Source organism: Lolium rigidum, chromosome 3, assembly GCF_022539505.1.
Source record: "Lolium rigidum isolate FL_2022 chromosome 3, APGP_CSIRO_Lrig_0.1, whole genome shotgun sequence".
Lineage (NCBI taxonomy): Eukaryota > Viridiplantae > Streptophyta > Magnoliopsida > Poales > Poaceae > Lolium > Lolium rigidum.
Genome location: NC_061510.1, coordinates 125,912,231 through 125,933,549, shown reverse-complemented (window position 1 = coordinate 125,933,549; position 21,319 = coordinate 125,912,231). Strand labels below are relative to the sequence as shown.

The 21,319-nt window shown below is 46.8% G+C and overlaps 1 pseudogene; it reads left to right on the top strand.

The window, feature by feature from the left end:
* Nucleotides 1-5,503: 5,503 nt before the first annotated feature.
* On the top strand, nucleotides 5,504-6,918 carry LOC124695482 (annotated as a pseudogene).
* The last annotated feature ends 14,401 nt before the right edge of the window (nucleotides 6,919-21,319 follow it).

Genomic DNA, 21,319 nt, shown 5'->3' with positions numbered 1-21,319 from the left:
AATTATCTTTGTTATCGTTTTACCTGCTCAGGACGAGCAGAACTAAGCTTGGGGATGCTTGATACGCCTCCGACGTATCGATAATTTCTTATGTTCCATGCCATATTATTGATGATACCTACATGTTTTATGCACACTTTATATCATATTCGTGCATTTTCCGGAACTAACCTATTAACAAGATGCCGAAGAGCCGATTCGTTGTTTTCTGCTGTTTTTGGTTTCGAAATCCTAGTAACGAAATATTCTCGGAATTGGACGAAATCAAGACCCAGGGTCCTATTTTGCCACGAACCTTCCAGAAGACCGAAAGGGATACGAAGTAGGGCGACGAGGCGCCGCCACCATAGGGCCGCGCGGCCAGACGGGGGCCCGCGCCGCCCTATGGTGTGGGCCCTCGTCAGCCCTCCGACTCTGCCCTTCCGCCTACTTAAAGCCTCCGTCGCGAAACCCCTGATGCGAAAAACCACGATACGGAAAACCTTCCAGAGACGCCGCCGCCATCAACCTTCAACGTGCTTCTTGGCTCCTCCTGGTTCGATAAACCTTGGTTTCTTTCTGAGGGAAAACTTGCTGCTGTGCGCATCATACCTTCCTCTTGGGGTTCCCAACGAACGTGTGAGTTACACGCCATCAGGCCTCATTCAGACAAAGTATGTTTTGGGAAAAGCTGTTTTGGGTAGGGCTTATTGTGGAAAACCATGCACCTTCATAGCTACTAGGTGATTTGAGAAGTGGCAATTTGTGGTAAAACTTGATTTATCTATGATTTATCTATGATTTGAGAAGTGGCAATTTGTGCTAAAGACTCCATGAGTAAGTGCCACTCTTTTTTGGAATTTTTTGCACATTAAATAACTCATTTAACTAGTTAATCCCATTTGTTGAGTCTCTGTTGACCAGCCACTTGAGGGTAAAACTGAGTATATTGCACTAGACAGTATTAACACTCAAGGCGAAAACTGAGCACACAAAAAATGCTAGTATATGACTCGAGGGTATACCTGAGTATATCTAAATTTCCAGGGTTAGACTCGAGGACGCGTGTTGCGGTGCAGAAGTGGAAGACATGTCATTGTTGACGCATGTCGCGGTGCATACGTGCAATAGTGGACGCGTAGGACACGGGTCGCATTTAGGACGCGTAAGCCCCTCTCTCCCTCCCTCTGCACACAGTACGTCTCATTCTCGCTCACGCACGAAACCACCCCTCTCACGTCCCATCAACTTCTCCAAAAAACCCCAACTGCCGTACGAGCGCTCCCCTGCCGGCGATGGAGAAGAAGAATGCGCCGGCGGCCATCGCCCCCGAGCCCATCGCCTCCGAGCCCGTCGCCTCCGAGCCCCTCGCCTCCGAGCCCGTCGCCGCCGAGCCCGTCGCCGCAGAGCCCGTCGCCTCCGAGGGCGGTGCATCCAAGCGCGGCGCCTTCGTGAACTGGGCCTCTCTCACGGCTGACGGACCACTTCACAAGATCGGCAAATGCTTACTGGCGAATGAGGAGTACGTGGACACCTACTCTGCTATGAGGCATGTCTGTAGAAATTGGTGCTCAGGTTTACCTGAGCCTGACGTGCACCTGCACGAATGGATCATGGTAGACCACGCCCTTCCACGCGCCGCTGAGTTCACCTTCCTCCAACTCGGCACATCCCGCTACGTCACCATAGATCTATCGGAAGTTCGTGCAAGGTTCAAATTCCTCCATATCTATAGGGTTAATCTATTCTTATTTTCAATCTTAGTGCTGAATGTTATCTTCATCAATATATTTTAGATACTACTTCATCGGCTTTTGCCGTGGCGTCATCGTGCTTTCCCAGAAGAACCCGCCGCACAAGATACGGCTTCTGAACCCACTCACAAAGACATCGAACACTATGTTTGAGGCGCAGATGCCATTTATTTTTCTGGATTCAGTCGCTGTAATCAACTCCCCGACTATGGTCTTCGCTTGCGGACATTACCCGGAGGAACTTGGTTGGGTCGATGAGAGCACTCCAACTAAGGATATATCTGAAGATTGGGGAGAAGGAAGATTTTCGATCGAGAACCATAGTATGTGTTGCATTACCCCGTTCAATGGTACAGTTGCTGTGGACAATTTCGAGTCCGGAAGAATAGTGTGCACCAATGTACAGTTGCAGCAGCGCGCGAGCACTGTCAAGATGGAGACACTAATTTCATTTCCAGAACTTGGAAGTGACAAGTTCTACCTTGTGAAGTCGGATGGTGATCTGCTGCTTGTGTTGATGCACAACATGCCATTGGTGTACCGTGTGGACACTCAGAGCCGCTCTCTCCATCCGGTCAGCAACATTGGCATTCATGCCTTCTTCGTGCATTATATCCGGTGTATCTCCGTCGACACCAGAGTGCACTCGACACTTCGACCTAGCTGCATCTACTACGCGGATTTGGGTTATATCAGAGAGTACTTTCATGATACAAAGTCCCGGGATGAGTGGCCACAATATGTGGATAGATTAGGAAGCTACGGTCTGAGAAATGAACACATACCATACCGTTTGGAGGATGTATTGGCCGCACACTACAGACGGCGGGAGTTCAATGAATATTTCCTTGGGATAATGCACGAATGGAGCGACGCAGAAATATATGAGGAATGAATAACAAATTCATTCATCCTGGGGTATCATAATCTTCTTGTTGGCCATACATTGCGTGCGTCTTGTATTTTTTTTCAGCTTAGTTTGTCGTGAACATTAACAATGTTATTGGCTGCTTTTGGCTACTGTATGCAGTTTATGTATTATACTTAGTTTTCTGATTATGCTGTTGTGAATTTATCATATAATAGCTTCTAGATTTGCTACTAGATTTGCTGCCATATTGGACAAAAAACGAGGGTCAAAAGGCATAAATAATTGAAAAAAGATAGAAATAGAAGCTTCTCTAGATTTGATACTAATTTGGTGAAAAAGACAGAGAGAGAAAGAGGGGAAAATGTGCTCTTAAAAATGCCAATTTGGGCCGAGAGAGACAAAACCCAGCTCTCACGTACAACCAAACACGGTCTCGTGCTGTCCCACGCGGTCCCTTCCTACCAACCCCACACGACGCGGCCCCACAGACGACGCGGCCCCACACGTCAGCACGGAACGTTCAAATAAACGGATTCCTTCCGTCTGAGCTCTTTCTGCGGGTTTCGGACAAAGGCTTGGGAAAACTGAGGAAAAACTAGGGGGCTGGGAAAAACCGAGCACAACTAAGAAACCGAGGGCACGAAAATAGAAATCCCTATTTATAATGTCTACGTAGCAAGGTCCACATTGGACACCAAGGTGGAGTTTTTTCTCCACCCCTAGCTCAGACTCTTAGCCTGGAACACCATCCTCACCGCGCTCTCTCTTCATTCGCCGGAACCCTCCCCAGCGCTTTGCTTGTTTGCTAGCTTCAGCATAATACCCGACGAACCCACTCAGAGCATCTCCACTCGTCCCCCCGAACAGGCCCCCGGCGAGCGTTTTTTCCATCCGGACGGCGTAATTCGGCCCAGTCGCGCCCCCGGTTCCTCGTTTTCGTCCGGATTTGGGCCTAAATCCATCCGGCGATCCCACGCCATCCCCGGCCCCCGGGGAGCGCTCGGGGACTCCGGACGAAACGAAAGCGCGCGAAACGGCGAGGAAACTTCCGCGCGTACGGTGGCCCCAACTTGTCGGGGAGAGAAACCGATCGTCGTCCTCATCGCATGCGTCTTCCGCGCGCTGTAAAAGCCTGCCGCCGGTCTGCATTCGCCGGCGACGCGGCGAGTTAATGTCGTCGTCTTCCGCGCACGCATCGTCTTCCGCGCGCACTAAAGGCTGCCGCCGGTCAGCTCGCCGCGGACACGTCGCAATCCGCGCGGCATTTAATCCCCGCGCCAGCCACGCCTATATACGCCGGTCCGATCACCGCGAGGCGTACCCCGTGCTCCACTCTCCCTTCACTCTCCCTCTACTCCCAAGATGGCGTTCTACGACGACGACGGCGCAGCCAACAACGGCTTCCCCCGCCGGTCGCTCCACGCGTGGGAGGGGCACCTCCTCCGCCGGGCGGGGTACCCCTGCCCGCCGGACACGAGGCCTCCCGGAGGCGGGCTGGCGGCTAAGTGCGGCGGCGTTACAATCCCGCCGCCGCCGCGGGCCATGCCCTCGACGTCGCCATCGAGGAGCGAGGATGACGATGACCGACGAGGAGCGCGCCGACCCGCGCCACCACCCCGACAACTACACGCGGTGGAACTCCTACTTCCTCCGGCGGTGGGAGCGGGAGCTGGCGGCCTACGACGGCCCGCCGCCTCCGCCTGCGCGCAACAACGCCGCGGGCCGCCGACGGTGGTGGAGCGCGCCGGAAAGGACGTTGGCGAACGTCCTCGCGCACATCGAGGGCGGCAACTTCCCGGTGCTCACGATGCCCCCTCTATCGGCATCGAGGGCATCGGCGAGCCGCCGTCGGGGAAGCGTCTGGCAGCCACGGCGCATGGCTGCCAGCTCGTCGTCTTCCGGATCGGCGTCAAGGTCATCCTTGGCGCCGGTGAAGAGGAGGAGGCGACGTCGCCTTCGACGCCGGTGCGCGTCAAGAAGGAGCCGGCGTCTCCGCCGGCGACCGGAGGGCGCAGCGGCGGCGCCCTCGTCATCCGAGAACAGCCTTCCGCGCCGCGGGCGGCCGGAAGAAGACGAAGAAAGAGGCCGCCGCAAGCCAGCTCGCCGAGGAGAGGCGAAGCGCGCGGAGGACGCCGCGATGGCGGAGGCGATCGCCCGGTCGCTGCACGACATGGAGGAGGAGAAGCGCGCGGACGACGCCGCCACCGGGCTGGGCCGAGGCGCGGCCCGGGAGCGCGAGGAGGCGGAGCAGCAACGGCGGCTGCTTGGACCCGGCCGCCGCACGCCAGCTCGCCGCCCGCGCCGCTCCAGCCGCGAACGACGATGTCGCGCGGTACCGCCGTCCTGCGACACCTCCATCCGGCGTCGCTGTCCCCGTCGTCGACCTCGAGTCCTCCGACGACGGCCGGTACAAGCCATCCCCGGGGTGAGGAGACGCCGGCCAGGGCAGCAGCAGCCGGGCCGCGCAGCCGAAGGCCAACGGCGACGGCTCCGACGACGACGGCGGCGACTACACGGTGTTCTACCGCCATTTCGGCATGTAGAGCGCCGTGTTTTAAAATTAGCGTTTGAATTCCCCTAGCCGAATTCGAAATATAGTCGAATTCGGCCTCTATGTATGAACTCCTCCCGTAATGTAATAAATATCATTAAATTTAGTCTATATTCACCCGTTTTTAGCCGTAGTTTGTCAAGTTTCCGTTTTTAAATTCGCATCGTCGACTTCGCCTGGGCACGCGGCTGGGAAACTACTACTCCCCACGCCAAATCTTCCTCCAATCCGGACGAAAATTTCGCCGGATTTGGGCGTGGGGAGCGCCAACGAGTGGGGATGCTCTCACACTCTCTACGCTCCACAAGCCCCTCGCCGGTCGCCGCAGTCCGGGCCTGTAACCCAACGATGGGGACATGCGCGCTGCTCGTGTGGTGTTTGATGAAATTCCACACAGGTATGCCCTGTCTTTGAACTCGCTTATATCGTCGTGGAGGCTGGTACCGGGAGTGCCTGGAGTTATTCCATGAGTTCGTGCAGGCTTGTGCTGGTGATGGTGTTTAGCCAAACTGTGTTGCTGTGAGTACCGCGCTTCATGCTTGTGACCAGCTCAATGCCTTTGATTTCATGGTGTACGTGCTCCGGATTGCTGATGAGGGCTTGATATGGAGGTTGAAGCTTGGAATTCAGTAGTAGTGCTTTACGCTGAATGAGGGTGGTTGCAGTATGCACGGCAGTGGATTGAAAGGATGCCGTAAGAAAGATGCAGTCTGGTACAGGGCATGTCGATGAGGGAATTGATCTTTTCCAGCAAGCAGATGCTGAAGGCACCAGCACTTGGAATGCGCTGAGTTCTGGATTGGTTCAAAAGGGATGACAATCTGATGTTCTCAGGTTGTTGCATGAGATGATGTGTGCTGGCATGCTCCCAAATGCAGCTAACACTCTCGATCATCGTGGCTTCAGTACTGCTGTTCTCAACCCTAATGTAAGACCGGGAGCAAAGCAAGCTCATGGTTATGTGATAAAAAATAATTATGATGAGAGCAAAAATGTTAAGAGTGCACTGATTGATAACTACTCGAAAGCTGGATTTCTTGATATACCTGGGGAGCAAAGCAAACTAGGTAGTATTTGAATTGAATTAGAATAGAAGCACCTCTGCCTGGACATCTATCATATTGGCTGTCGCAGTTCATGGAGATGTTACTGACTAGGATGCAGGCGGGCAACCCGCAAAACAACTTTTGTCGAAGGGAGTAAGTCAACTCACTGTAATTTTTCTTTTGACAGTAACATGAGGTTGACTTCTGGTATGCTTATATGCGGGCTTTCGCGGGATCCCGCTTGCAACCCTAGCTACTGAGGCTTTGGCCCTGTTCAAACATATGGTCAGTACCGGCATGCCGGCACTAGGCCTGATACTGTATTTTTCACCCCTGTGCTTAATGCACGTGCTCATACGTTTAATGGTAGCTCAAGCTCGTTGAAAAAAATTACTTTAGGCATGCTGTGTTTAGTACCAGTCCCATGTCGATGGAGCAGTACGCTTGCATCGTTTCTATTTTCAGCCGTGCTGGTATGATCAAGGATGCGCTTGATCTTGTAAACAAGATGCCTTTTGAGCCAAATGCAAAGGTCTGGGGTGCATTTATTAGTGGAGCGGCAGCAGTTGGTGACGTTGAGCTCGGTTGGTTTGTGTTTGATTGACTGTTCATAATTGAGCATGCTGTGCGAAATGCTGGCAAATGGAAGAAGCTGAAATCATAAAAACATGCTGTGGGGAGTTGGATTGGAGAAATCTTGGGTGTAGTTGGAACTGATGGTGTCTATGTTTTGTTAGGATTAGTTGCTGCAGATACATTGTCAGCAAAGCTGGTAACATAAACTTAAATCCGGCTGTTTGTAGATCAATTGGGTTGAGTTATGGACAAGAGCCTGGCATCAACCTAACAGTTGAATGAATACAATTTATAGCAATGACATATTGAATCTAAAGGTGTATATGATGCCCCCCATAGGGGGCCTCACAGCCATTTGGATTTCGGGCCGTCCGATTGAGGTGACGTGGCGCGATCTCGGCCGGCCGTTTCGTCCAGGGCGTGAGGCCCTCCCGCAGACCCGTTTTTTATCCACGGGTCATGTGAAGCCCGCCCGGCCCGGCGTCTCGCGGGGAGAGAGCACGCAACTTCGTCCTTCTTCCTCCTCACAGCCGCCGCCTCTCCCTTTCCCTCGTGCCTCCAGCGCCGCCGTCGGGGATTCAAGCCCCTGCCTCCGTCTTGGAGATGTGCTGCAGGGGTTCCATCCACGACGCTGCCGTCGACCTCCTCCTCGGCGTGATGAGCTCCGTAGTCTCCATCCATGGCTCCACTCCGTCAATCGCCCCAGCCAGCCAGGGTCGTGCACACCATCGGCACCCGGAGGGCGCCATCTCGTATCGTTGCGAGTTGTTCTGCCTCACGCTCGACCCGAGCAGCGGTGAGGGGGGGCGCCGGTGACGTCTGCGAGACCTCGCCGTCCCTTGCAGGCCGCCGCCAAGACACAACATAGGGATCCACGACCAAGCTGAGTCGTCACCTGTTCGTCTCTGCCGGCCCCTCCCTTCACCTCTCTCCCCTTGGCGCTCAACAAGAGAAGCATCGCTGCCGCACGACGGGAGTGGGTGGCGCCACTTGTCCCCGTTCTCAGCGTCAAGAAGAAGTCCACATCTAGGTGCATCCATCCCCTTTATTCACCCTTCCCCCCCTCGATCTAAGCCCTGAAATTGTTTTTGATTTGTGCAAATTCTTTTAGATATGACAGGAAGGTGTTTGACGAAATTCCAAGCATGTTTCTATTCTATTGATCTTTCTATTTAGAAAAGACGAAAAGGTTCTTGGATTCAGTACATATTTGACTATCTTTTGGACTACATTTGTTCTTACATATTAGAAGTCTGAAGAGATTTGGTTATTTTTTGCCACCAGCTAATTATTAGATCGACAAGATAGTTGACTATAAAGCTCTTGGAGCTGGCTACCTTAATGTTTTGCATACCAGATCCTTTTGTATATTCCTACACGGTTGAATTTGATGGGTTGCTAAACTATGGACACTAATTATATTATTGTTAATAAGATGATTGCATAATTTTTCAGCATTGGATGGGAAACAAAGCCCACGCCTAGGCCATGCGGATGGATGACGAAGAGGAGCAGCTATTAGACACTGTTGTGGCTGTCAGGTTGTGATGCCTAGGCCTCCTGGAGATTAACATTGACGAGGAGTAGATTTTGTTCTCCGTTGCTCGCTCCTGATTGGGCTAGCAACTGCGGAGCGTTTGACCAGTAACGCGGTATCAAGGCCTCCTCCCACTTTCTTCAGCCCCACCGATCTCTTTATTTTTTGTACCATGTTCTCAGATGTGCCTCATCAGGGCGTTCGTCTCTGCCATATGGATAGGTTTATGCAGGGAAGAGGCTGTAGAAGAGGTGGTTTAGCTTTTGCTGGTTTGCAGCACAACGTGAGCTTCTTAAAAATTATGCATTTTCTTACCGTGATTTACTGTATACATCAATATAATGCTGATTCTTAGAACCAAATAAATATCTTATTTTAGCTAAGATTTTTATTTCTTGGATGTTCCAGGCTATTGTGTTCATCTACCTGACATGCTTTGGATTGTGTCAGGTTCATGACCTCATTTACTGGTCAGTTCCTTCTTCATTTCCAAATGCACACCATGCGCTTGATGAAATTCTCAAATGTTTTTGTTGTTTATATAGATATTTTATTGAAAAATAATATCCGAGAGTACCACCAGAGAGGCTATATATGCAAGCTTACATTGAAACGAGCATATATCCCAGCTGTACATTCTCTTCGCTGCGTGAGATACAAAAGCCCACAACTCATATTGGATTCCTACATAGCAGAATGATTTCTCTTTACTTGATTATCATGTATACCTTCTCTTAGGGATTAAGCTGACACTTTCCTATACTGTAACTGCTTAGTGTTTTCATATTATCTCACTATTGCTCTACATTTTGTGCAGCGCAACAATATGAATTCAACAGTACGGATTATGTGAATATTTTTTCACATCGTCTTTCAGGGAGGTAAGCTTTCTTTGCCGATTCCTACTGTAGCTACAGCTTCCACAGTAAGAATAATCATACAGATGCTATACTTGTGTTATTTACTTATGACTGAAACTAATCTAGCTATGTATCCATTTAAGGTTTTTTCGCTCAGCCATTTCTTTGACTGTATTATTGTCTGCAGCGTTTTGAGAAGGAAAAGGTCATCTATACAATGAGTGTACCAAAATGGAGTCCGCGGTTCAGCTGAACTAATGTCATTGCAAGATGTGAATCTATTGATGGATCTTACCTGATACCTACCTAGATAGCTAGGTTGGTTCCACCTGAAGTGAAGGTAAAAAAAAACAGGGGAATTCTGAATTGGGAGGTACACGGTTATGGTTCAGGTAATTTTGCCACTGAAGATTAGCTAGACCATGTGTCTTACGTGAGGTGCTCAAATCAGTCACTTGCATTTTTTGATTTGCTAAATTTGCCGTTCGGTTATTATTCAATGAAAACATGACCGTCATATATGCTATTTCTTATTGAATATTATCCTGGTTTTACATGTTACGGATAACTGAATAATGTGTGATTAAGTGATTTGCCTCATTGTTATTTGCAGGGTTATGCCCCATTTTTGTGCCATGTATCTTTTCCTTATTAAAATATGAGGTCATGTTTTTTGTGAAAGAAAATACGAGGTCATGTTGATATAGCTGTTTCTTGTATTTGGTATTATTTTCGTGTGATATGTAAATGCTGCTTCCATATGTATGATCCTGCCACAAGCGACCATGTTAACAACATGCCATGCTTCAGCCCCTCCCTTTTTTGTTTTATAGTTCATACTTTTCTTGATTATTTATGTAAACCAAGTGTTACATAAGTTCCTCGACTATATTTTCTTCCCGCCGTCCTCTCGCACAGAAGTTATGTAACCTCTTACTTTTTTATCTAACTCTAGAAGGTCTTAAGACTAACACATTCGAGTTAGTTGCCTCTGGTGGCTTTTCACTAATGAGTAATGACACTCTTTTATTGGTACTTCAGCTCATGGTCTTCTCAATATTATTTTCCTCCTTAATTCATGTGAAGTTTTGCAAATAGTATATCTCATTGCAGCATGCTTAACTATACAAGTTTTGTGGTAGGAGCATTAAAGAGAGACATTATTGACCTCACATGGTCTCCAAAAGGAATCATCACAAAGATTGGAGATGCCTTTCCTTGTCTAGCATATGGTTGGTTGGCTGATTTATTGGTCTACTTTGAAGGCTTTGATTTTTTCCGTTGTTCATTACATTGGGTTATTCGCTAACTTGACACACACCATCTTTCTATAAGTTTATGCCTACTCATATCGGCGCGAAACATACTCGCGAGGCCAGTTGTACTGTTCTTCATTCCGTGTATATGATAATAATTTTTTGTACGATAATGATTCAATAGATTTGAACTCTCTTCTCAGCAGCTTACTGCTCATTGTTAAAAGACTGGCCAGACATGGTCAAGGAAAAGTGTAAGGGATACATTCTTACCTGCCAGGGTAGCCTGCAAAAATTCCTAATATACCGTAGTTTGCAATGATGTAATGGTGTCCTACCTGCACCATCCAGCCTGCAAAAAAGGTGTATATGATGCCCCCCATAGGGGGCCTCACAGCCATTTGGATTTCGGGCCGTCCGATTGAGGTGACGTGGCGCGATCTCGGCCGGCCGTTTCGTCCAGGGCGTGAGGCCCTCCCGCAGACCCGTTTTTTATCCACGGGTCATGTGAAGCCCGCCCGGCCCGGCGTCTCGCGGGGAGAGAGCACGCAACTTCGTCCTTCTTCCTCCTCACGGCCGCCGCCTCTCCCTTTCCCTCGTGCCTCCGGCGCCGCCGTCGGGGATTCAAGCCCTGCCTCCGTCTTGGAGATGTGCTGCAGGGGTTCCATCCACGACGCTGCCGTCGACCTCCTCCTCGGCGTGATGAGCTCCGTAGTCTCCATCCATGGCTCCACTCCGTCAATCGCCCCGGCCCAGCCGGGGTCGTGCACACCATCGGCACCCGGAGGGCGCCATCTCGTATCGTTGCGAGTTGTTCCGCCTCACGCTCGACCCGAGCAGCGGTGAGGGAGGGCGCCGGTGACGTCTGCGGACCTCGCCGTCCCTTGCGAGCCGCCGCCAAGACACAACATAGGGATCCACGACCAAGCTGAGTCGTCACCTGTTCGTCTCTCGCCAGCCCCTCCCTTCACCTCTCTCCCCCTTGGCGCTCAACAAGAGAAGCATCGCTGCCGCACGACGGGAGTGGGTGGCGCCACTTGTCCCCGTTCTCAGCGTCAAGAAGAAGTCCACATCTAGGTGCATCCATCCCCTTTATTCACCCTTCCCCCCTCGATCTAAGCCCTGAAATTGTTTTTGATTTGTGCAAATTCTTTTAGATATGACAGGAAGGTGTTTGACGAAATTCCAAGCATGTTTCTATTCTATTGATCTTTCCATTTAGAAAAGACGAAAAGGTTCTTGGATTCAGTACATATTTGACTATCTTTTGGACTACATTTGTTCTTACATATTAGAAGTCTGAAGAGATTTGGTTATTTTTTGCCACCAGCTAATTATTAGATCGACAAGATAGTTGACTATAAAGCTCTTGGAGCTGGCTACCTTAATGTTTTGCATACCGGATCCTTTTGTATATTCCTACACGGTTGAATTTGATGGGTTGCTAAACTATGGACACTAATTATATTATTGTTAATAAGATGATTGCATAATTTTTCAGCATTGGATGGGAAACAAAGCCCACGCCTAGGCCATGCGGATGGATGACGAAGAGGAGCAGCTATTAGACACCGTTGTGGCTGTCGAGGTTGTGATGCCTAGGCCTCCTGGAGATTAACATTGACGAGGAGTAGATTTTGTTCTCCGTTGCTCGCTCCCGATTGGGCTAGCAACTGCGGAGCGTTTGACCCGATAACGTGGTATCAAGGCCTCCTCCCACTTTCTTCAGCCCCACCGATCTCTTTATTTTTTGTACCATGTTCTCGGATGTGCCTCATCGGGGCGTTCGTCTCTGCCATATGGATAGGTTTATGCGGGGAAGAGGCTGTAGAAGAGGTGGTTTAGCTTTTGCTGGTTTGCAGCACAACGTGAGCTTCTTAAAAATTATGCATTTTCTTACCGTGATTTACTGTATACATCAATATAATGCTGATTCTTAGAACCAAATAAATATCTTATTTTAGCTAAGATTTTTATTTCTTGGATGTTCCAGGCTATTGTGTTCATCTACACGACATGCTTTGGATTGTGTCGGGTTCATGACCTCATTTACTGGTCAGTTCCTTCTTCATTTCCAAATGCACACCATGCGCATGATGAAATTCTCAAATGTTTTTGTTGTTTATATAGATATTTTATTGAAAAATAATATCCGAGAGTACCACCAGAGAGGCTATATATGCAAGCTTACATTGAAACGAGCATATATCCCAGCTGTACATTCTCTTCGCTGCGTGAGATACAAAAGCCCACAACTCATATTGGATTCCTACATAGCAGAATGATTTCTCTTTACTTGATTATCATGTATACCTTCTCTTAGGGGATTAAGCTGACTGCTTAGTGTTTTCATATTATCTCACTATTGCTCTACATTTTGTGCAGCGCAACAATATGAATTCAACAGTACGGATTATGTGAATATTTTTTCACATCGTCTTTCAGGGAGGTAAGCTTTCTTTGCCGATTCCTACTGTAGCTACAGCTTCCACAGTAAGAATAATCATACAGATGCTATACTTGTGTTATTTACTTATGACTGAAACTAATCTAGCTATGTATCCATTTAAGGTTTTTTCGCTCAGCCATTTCTTTGACCGTATTATTGTCTGCAGCGTTTTGAGAAGGAAAAGGTCATCTATACAATGAGTGTACCAAAATGGAGTCCGCGGTTCAGCTGAACTAATGTCATTGCAAGATGTGAATCTATTGATGGATCTTACCCGATACCTACCTAGATAGCTAGGTTGGTTCCACTCTGAAGTGAAGGTAAAAAAAAACAGGGGAATTCTGAATTGGGAGGTACACGGTTATGGTTCGGGTAATTTTGCCACTCGAAGATTAGCTAGACCATGTGTCTTCGTGAGGTGCTCAAATCAGTCATCTGCATTTTTTGATTTGCTAAATTTGCCGTTCGGTTATTATTCAATGAAAACATGACCGTCATATATGCTATTTCTTATTGAATATTATCCTGGTTTTACATGTTACGGATAACTGAATAATGTGTGATTAAGTGATTTGCCTCATTGTTATTTGCAGGGTTATGCCCCATTTTTGTGCCATGTATCTTTTCCTTATTAAAATATGAGGTCATGTTTTTTGTGAAAGAAAATACGAGGTCATGTTGATATAGCTGTTTCTTGTATTTGGTATTATTTTCGTGTGATATGTAAATGCTGCTTCCATATGTATGATCCTGCCACAAGCGACCATGTTAACAACATGCCATGCTTCAGCCCCTCCCTTTTTTGTTTTATAGTTCATACTTTTCTTGATTATTTATGTAAACCAAGTGTTACATAAGTTCCTCGACTATATTTTCTTCCCGCCGTCCTCTCGCACTGAAGTTATGTAACCTCTTACTTTTTTATCTAACTCTAGAAGGTCTTAAGACTAACACATTCGGTTAGTTGCCTCTCGGTGGCTTTTCACTAATGAGTAATGACACTCTTTTATTGGTACTTCAGCTCATGGTCTTCTCAATATTATTTTCCTCCTTAATTCATGTGAAGTTTTGCAAATAGTATATCTCATTGCAGCATGCTTAACTATACAAGTTTTGTGGTAGGAGCATTAAAGAGAGACATTATTGACCTCACATGGTCTCCAAAAGGAATCATCACAAAGATTGGAGATGCCTTTCCTTGTCTAGCATATGGTTGGTTGGCTGATTTATTGGTCTACTTTGAAGGCTTTGATTTTTTCCGTTGTTCATTACATTGGGTTATTCGCTAACTTGACACACACCATCTTTCTATAGGTTTATGCCTACTCATATCGGCGCAGAAACATACTGCGAGGCCGGTTGTACTTGTTCTTCATTCTGTGTATATGATAATAATAGGTTTTTTTGTCTGATAATGATTTAATGCATTTGAGCTCTCTTCTCAGCTGCAATCTGCTCAATGCTAAAAGACTAATCAGGCATGGTCAAGGAAAAGTGTGAGGAATACATTCTTAACTGCCAGGGTAGCTTGCAAAAATTCCTAATATACCGTAGTTTGCAATGATGTAATGGTGTCCTACCTGCACCATCCAGTTTGCCTTTACTAATTATTATTTCTACCACATGCATTTGTATGCCGGTGGCTTTGGCTTGGTTCCTGGTTCATAATCTCATGGTACGAAGGAATTTTTAACCTGTTGGACTATTTGACATTATGCAAGGCGCAATAATGATAACTTGATTCCACTTCTTGGAAGCTGACCTAGCCATAAGCATTATGTGTTACAGCATGGTTGACCTCTATGTTCTTTTTTCTATTTGTATTGTTGCACATCTCACTGACTGTGTTATCCTCCTGTAAGAATAACAATTCCAAGCTTGATGTAACTGTTCTTAGGTTCCCTGAAGAAATGACAATTGCTGGGACATGAAACCTGATTGGAATCTTGCTTAGATAATTTACACAGAGAAGCCTATAAGTTTGGATAATTCTTAGTCTTGCACATGTATAGGCCATAAGATGGCATTTGAAAAATGGCGTGCCCTATTTGATATCACATTTTCATGGTCATCCTAATTTATTCTCTTGCTGAGTTCTCTATTAATAAACTAGGTGACGTGTCTTCTTGGGAGTTGCGGGAAAAATTGTATACGGGTTCCAACTACTTAGCAATTGAATTTTTGTCTGATTTTATTTCTCTGTGTGAGGTTATAAAAGGTCATGCTAGGCCCGCAAAAATGTTCATGTTAGATTACGAGTGGGATCGCTGGAATGTCGATTGATGCATGCCCTTTTTATTTACTTATTTACTGGATCAACTGGCTTGCAATTTCTTTCCAGTTCACAAGAGGGATTTTTCTGAAATCTGTATTTTGTATCTTTTAGCTAAAACTGAACAACCATACACATAAGGCAAAGGATCAAGTCAGTGCCTCTTACTGATGTTTGTTTCATTTATCTTATGGCTTCATTAAAGAAAATCAGTAATGCATTATTTTCATTGTCTTTCGTACTACGGATATTGGTGATTTATCTTCAGATATACGCTCATTCTTGGGGACACACAACCAATTCAATAGGTCACTAGCTGGATTAGAAACCAGATATGGTATGCCTCTTTGATACGCACACCATTTCTTTATGCTTTGGATGAATAGCTCGCAGCTTCAGTTGACACCCTCATTTATTTTGTTAGCATTTGCGATCAACCACGAGCTAAAAACAGGGTCATATTGTTCTTTTTTCCCTGTTAGCTGACTGAAATGATTGAACATATTTTCCTGTATATGAATAAAGACACATATGCTGAACCTGTGATGGAAAACGTTCTTTGTAGTTTACCATAAAAACTATAAAGGTACATGATCTAACACTTTTGTTAGTATATATTTTTGTATGCCTTCCAATACGACTAAATATTGCAGTTGCTAATGTTGTATGCTTATGCATATTGAACTTGTTTTCCTGTAGCTGATCCATAGTTGCCAAATACAAATATATTATTTTTGATCGGATGTGATCTGTTTCTAAATACGTTACACTTGGTTCCTTATATTTCTTACATTAAACCATCCGAGTGATGCACCATATAATTTCTACTTGCAGTATTTGTATGCACATGTACCTTGTTTGTCTGCTCAGGAAGTACATGTGGCCTTTGATTTGCCCATTTTGCTGAGGTATGCCAAAACTGAGGGAGATCTGAGGGGAAGAAAAAAACAAGCACTACAGATATCTTTCTGTGAGAGTTAACTCGCCATTAAAGGAATAACATATTTACGTAAATTACACATGTAACTTTCATACATTATTACTGATATGTTAGTGATTTAGCCTGAACATTATTACTGATATCTGTAGTGCACATTTCTTTGTGTTGTCATCTACCTAACTGTTGGTTGTCAGACTTTTGCTTTTGTCTTTGACTGAGAGGAGTATATCTATTTTGGTAGTTGTAGTTTCTCTGCCTTATTCTTAGTGTAGATATGCCAGCTTTTTAAGTAGAGTCACATGAGGTGATTTGGACGAGTGAGGCGACCATGATAAGAAAGAAGGTTTCGATGCACACTGCCTATTTGCTGAGATGTTCCTGTGCAGTTTATTTATCGTGTTGATTGTATGGATTTTGGAGGGTGGAGCAAGGAGGAGCTGCCAGGTGTTAGTTTGGAAAGTGGGATATGCAAGGTATCCTCTGAAATTAGTTTGTTGATTTAGTAGTTGTCCCTTCTGCTTTGTTTCTTACTCTTTGTTTTCTTCAGTGTTCTTTTTCTCTAGGTTTACATGGCAATCCTTCCATGGTTTCTGGCATGCGTATGGTTCTTCCGATGTTTCTATTTTATGGGTGATGTTGATTCCCTGCCACATCTTACAGTGTTGGTTCCCTCCCATTGTTTAAGGATACGACACAGGGTTCAATATGTTGGTTAATTTACCTTGCCATTTACAGCAGTGTTAGCTTTGGGTGGAGCAAGTACCTATTAAATCATGTGTAATATCCTCCAAAGACAATGATATGTTACTTTTGTTGATCTTTCCTTCTTTTGCACTTCACAAAGCCATATGCTATTGGTTGCTGTAATATATTCCCATGTTTCCCTGATTGGGTACAGGCCTTGGAGATCCGTTTGTAGTTTCATGTATTTGATCATACCAAAGAAAGCTTATTATCAAGAGTATTTCAAATTAATCATCGGTGCGTGATACCGGGGCAGCGCGCCAAGGCGCGCATCAAAACCTAGTAGATCTAATAGTTGAGATGTGATTATCAAGCCTGATAGCATACCACTGTCGCGTCTCTTCACTGGTGTCACGCCGCATTGCAGCTGTTGCCGCCTCCCCCCCTGGTGGTCGTGTCCTGATGCTTCTGTGCCCTGGCGAGGTTTTGTGGGTCTCCTGCTGCCTGTTTTTGTGCACTGCTGCCGTGGCCCACAGCAACGGAGCACCTTCGGGAGCTGGTGCTCGATTCCACAGGGGCTTTTACGGCGGTGAATGCAGGTGAGGGCTTTTGATTTGTACATATTTAATCAATTATGTTTGTTGCCAATTTGTATGATGGGGTAGTGATGATCTTAGAGAATGGCATTTGTCTGGGAGGGAACTTGTGGTATGGTTTCAGTTGCTATCTTAATGCCTGATCATTTTAGCTATGTTGTCTGTTGTGATGCCTGATTTTGTTGTCGTTGCCTGTTGCTGCTATAGCTGTTGTGCGCACTAGTATTGGTCGTTTGATGCTGCAACTGAACCAAAAACAAGCCCTCCAAAACAACGCACCTTCTCACACAACGTCCATATTTATCACTAGTTTATTATTTGTCAAAATCAAGACAGAGACAAAAGAAGAAGAAAAACGCAGCATGTGCTTCTGTAGTGTTCGAAGTGAACTGAATTGGAGAGATAACCAACAATGGCTCTCGGTGGCTCTAACAATGACACTCGGCTGTCCTCTATCGTGTATCTAAAAAAGTACTACCTCTGTTCCAAAAAAAGCTTCTCAACATTTTCTGGATACGGATGTACCTATAGCTAAAACATGTCTATATACATCCGTATCTAGAGAAAGTTGAGAAGTTTTTTTAGGAACCGAGGGAGTATGTGCTAGCAATAAGCATGAGAGGAGTTAGGTGGAACAAGCATAAACTAAACCGGCTTGCCATGTTAATTTTCAAGAGGGGTTCGCTGCACTGCCTGCTCCTAACTAGTACTCTAGTGGTTTGTGAAAATGTACCTTTTGGTGATCCTCCTGCTTCTGCTGTTCTTGGTTCTATATATCATGTTTGTACTTTTTGCATAAATGTTTCAGATGTATGTGTTCGATGAAGAAAACAAGCAAAATTATGTTAGCGGGTGTTATGGTAGTCTTGCTACTCATTTCAGATAGGAAAACAATTAGTCTATTTTTTCTTCAGAGACTTCCATTGAACAGTTAGATCTACATAAAAGAACTGAACCGGGGCATCTTTAAGAATGTTCCCACTCCTTTGCACGGTCTGCTCTCCTACAGCTACCCTTGTGCGCAAACCGCGACGTGCGACTGACCTTTACTCCATGACGCTGAAGGGCCGTCCCATGCCCCTTCTCATCCGCAACGTCACTCCGCCGGCCGATGCCGACTGTGACCCGATGGTTCCTTGTCCTCAATGACCTCTCCAGATAAACCCTCTTCCGATCACCTGACCTCCGTGACAATGATCTCCCAGAATTATCACCGCGTCTCGCTGTCCTGTGTCTAGTGCAATCATCTGACTCACTGTCGCTTGAACTAAAGTATGAGTTCTCTTCGATGTCGCCGTGCGACTGTCTCCTCCTTTTGCGCCGTGCGCGTCTGACATCCCTCATTTTGACACAGGCGATTGCGCAGCCGTTCTTGCACGCCGAGAAGGAGCAGGAGATGCAGGACCAGACGATTGTGCAGACCCCATGGCAGACGCAGCGGCATATGCCCAGCTTGTAAACAAGGTAGAAGAACACCAAGACTGCGTTTGTATTTGTGGAGGAAAGTTGTCATGTGAGTCTCTGAACTAAGCAGGCATCTGTAGGAAGGGATTGTATCTATGTACCTAGGTAGAGGAGGAAGAGCATGGCGGCCATCTTTGCGAGGCTGGCGACGCAGAAGTTCTCGACGTAGCAGACGACGTCCCATGTCGAGCCGCAGGCGGAGCTGCGCTTGCATTGCGTGCGTCATCAGGTGTGAGGGTTGCAGTTAGCGAAAAACGGGAAACTGAAGGATGGAGGCAGTTTTAGATGGAGAACCTGCAAGTCTTGCCGGAGAGGAAATCGAGTGGCTTGGAGAGGATGTCAGCGAAGACTTTTGTGAAGCCTGAAACCAGAGAGTCGATGATGTTCCCCATGAATCAATTCCTCCCTGGACCCTGGTATAGTATGTACCGGGGGTGTAGTGAGTCGCCTTGTATGAAGGAGAACACTGGCGCCATCAGAAATCAGAAATTACTGTAAACCTGTCTGTCTAGTAATATTATCGGTAGTGGCTTAATTTGCTTGAGAAAGTGGAAGTAAAAGTGTAAAACCGAAGTCGATGATCAGGTCTAGAAAAATCCTCTTGGTTTTTGCCTGAATCAAATCGAACCTTGTAGTGCAACTGCCTGTAGAAGTACAAGCGGAAGGATATGATGCTTCTTCTTCGCCAGTCCTAGTCGCATCGCCGGACTCTGCCGGAGAAGAGAGAAGAAGCGGCCGGCCGGTGTACCACTACGGAGAAGAGAAACTTGAGGAAAGAACGCTAACCGCACCCTGTTCCCTTCTCCTTCCACTTTTTTCTTCTGACGGAGATAAAACGGACACCCGTAACTTACGTTCCAGACCTCGTGCAGTGCATCACATAAGCAACGAAAATGGTTAAACGTCACTGCCCCTGCAGAGTTAAATTTACAAGGTTGGAAGGGCATATTTGAGATTCGCAAAAAAAAGGGCACATTTGATTAGGAAGCAAGCAAAGAAAGCAAGTCCCTCCATATCAACTAGCAGTCTTGGTTGGTGAGCAACCTAAACAAACAAATATCAAAAAAAACTAGCAGTCTTGGTTAGGGAGTCTCCTTCTTCTTTATTGAAAAAGAGGCTCGAATGGTACAATCCCTCCGTCACCCTAGAATGAAAGAGGTGGTCTCGTAGTTGTTAATCTGTGAAGATGCATTGCTAGGTGCTCCATTTTCCTATTGAGGACATGAACCTCAACATGTGCTCGAGAGACAACTCTCTATACACTGATAAGGGATGTATGGATTCTCGAGAAGAGAGGATCCATGGTCCCTCCCCACGCCTGGATCCCACAAGTGAATAGAAAATTAAATCTACATGTTAAAAGGCCAATACTGACGCTCACTTATTAGCTTACCTTGCTTTAGTTCGCCCTGGTGGAATGTGGTTGTGGTTGTTTTTTTTTTTTTTTTGAACACAAAGCGGGGTCAACGACCCTAGAGGAGCATTTTCATTGAATTACATGTGGTAGGTACATTTTGCAGCTAAGCCCTTTGTCATCTCTTGTCCTAACAAACCAACTATTTGAAGTAAGGGCCTCGCACTTTACAGAAAGCACCCTGGAAAAACATAAGAAAAAGCAATCAAGGACAGTGCCTCTACCACCCGTCGCCGGCGAGCTCCAGGCGTCTCCGCCGAGCTCATAGAGCTGCATGCTCGAATACACCATGCCGGCGAGAAGATCCTGCCGCTGGCAACCACCAGGAGGCCGGGGACGCACCACTTGGCCTTCTGGAAGCGTCGAGTGATACGTCTCCGACGTATCGATAATTTCTTATGTTCTATGCCATATTATTGATGATACCTACATGTTTTATGCACACTTTATGTCATATTCGTGCATTTTCTGGAACTAACCTATTAACAAGATGCCGAAGTGCCAGTTCTCGTTTTCTGCTGTTTTTGGTTTCAGAAATCCTAGTAACGAAATATTCTCGGAATTGGACGAAACGAAGACCCGGGGGCCTATTTGGCCACGAACCTTCCAGAAGACCGAAGAGCATACGAAGTGGGGCCACGAGGTGGCCGGACCACATGGCGGCGCGGCCAGGGGGGCCCGCGCCGCCCTGTGGTGTGGGCCCCTCGTTAGCCCCCGACTCTGCCCTTCCGCCTACTTAAAGCCTCCGTCGCGAAACCCCCGAGGCGAAAAACCACGATACGGAAAACCCTATGCGAGACGCCGCCGCCGCCGATCCCATCTCGGGGATTCCGGAGATCTCCTCCGGCACCCTGCCGGAGAGGGGATTCATCTCCCGGAGGACTCTACACCGCCATGGTCGCCTCCGGAGTGATGAGTGAGTAGTTCACCCTGGACTATGGGTCCATAGCAGTAGCTAGATGGTTGTCTTCTCCTCATTGTTGGATCTTGTGAGCTGCCTAACATGATCAAGATCATCTATCTGTAATACTCTATGTTGTGTTTGTCGGGATCCGATGGATAGAGAATAC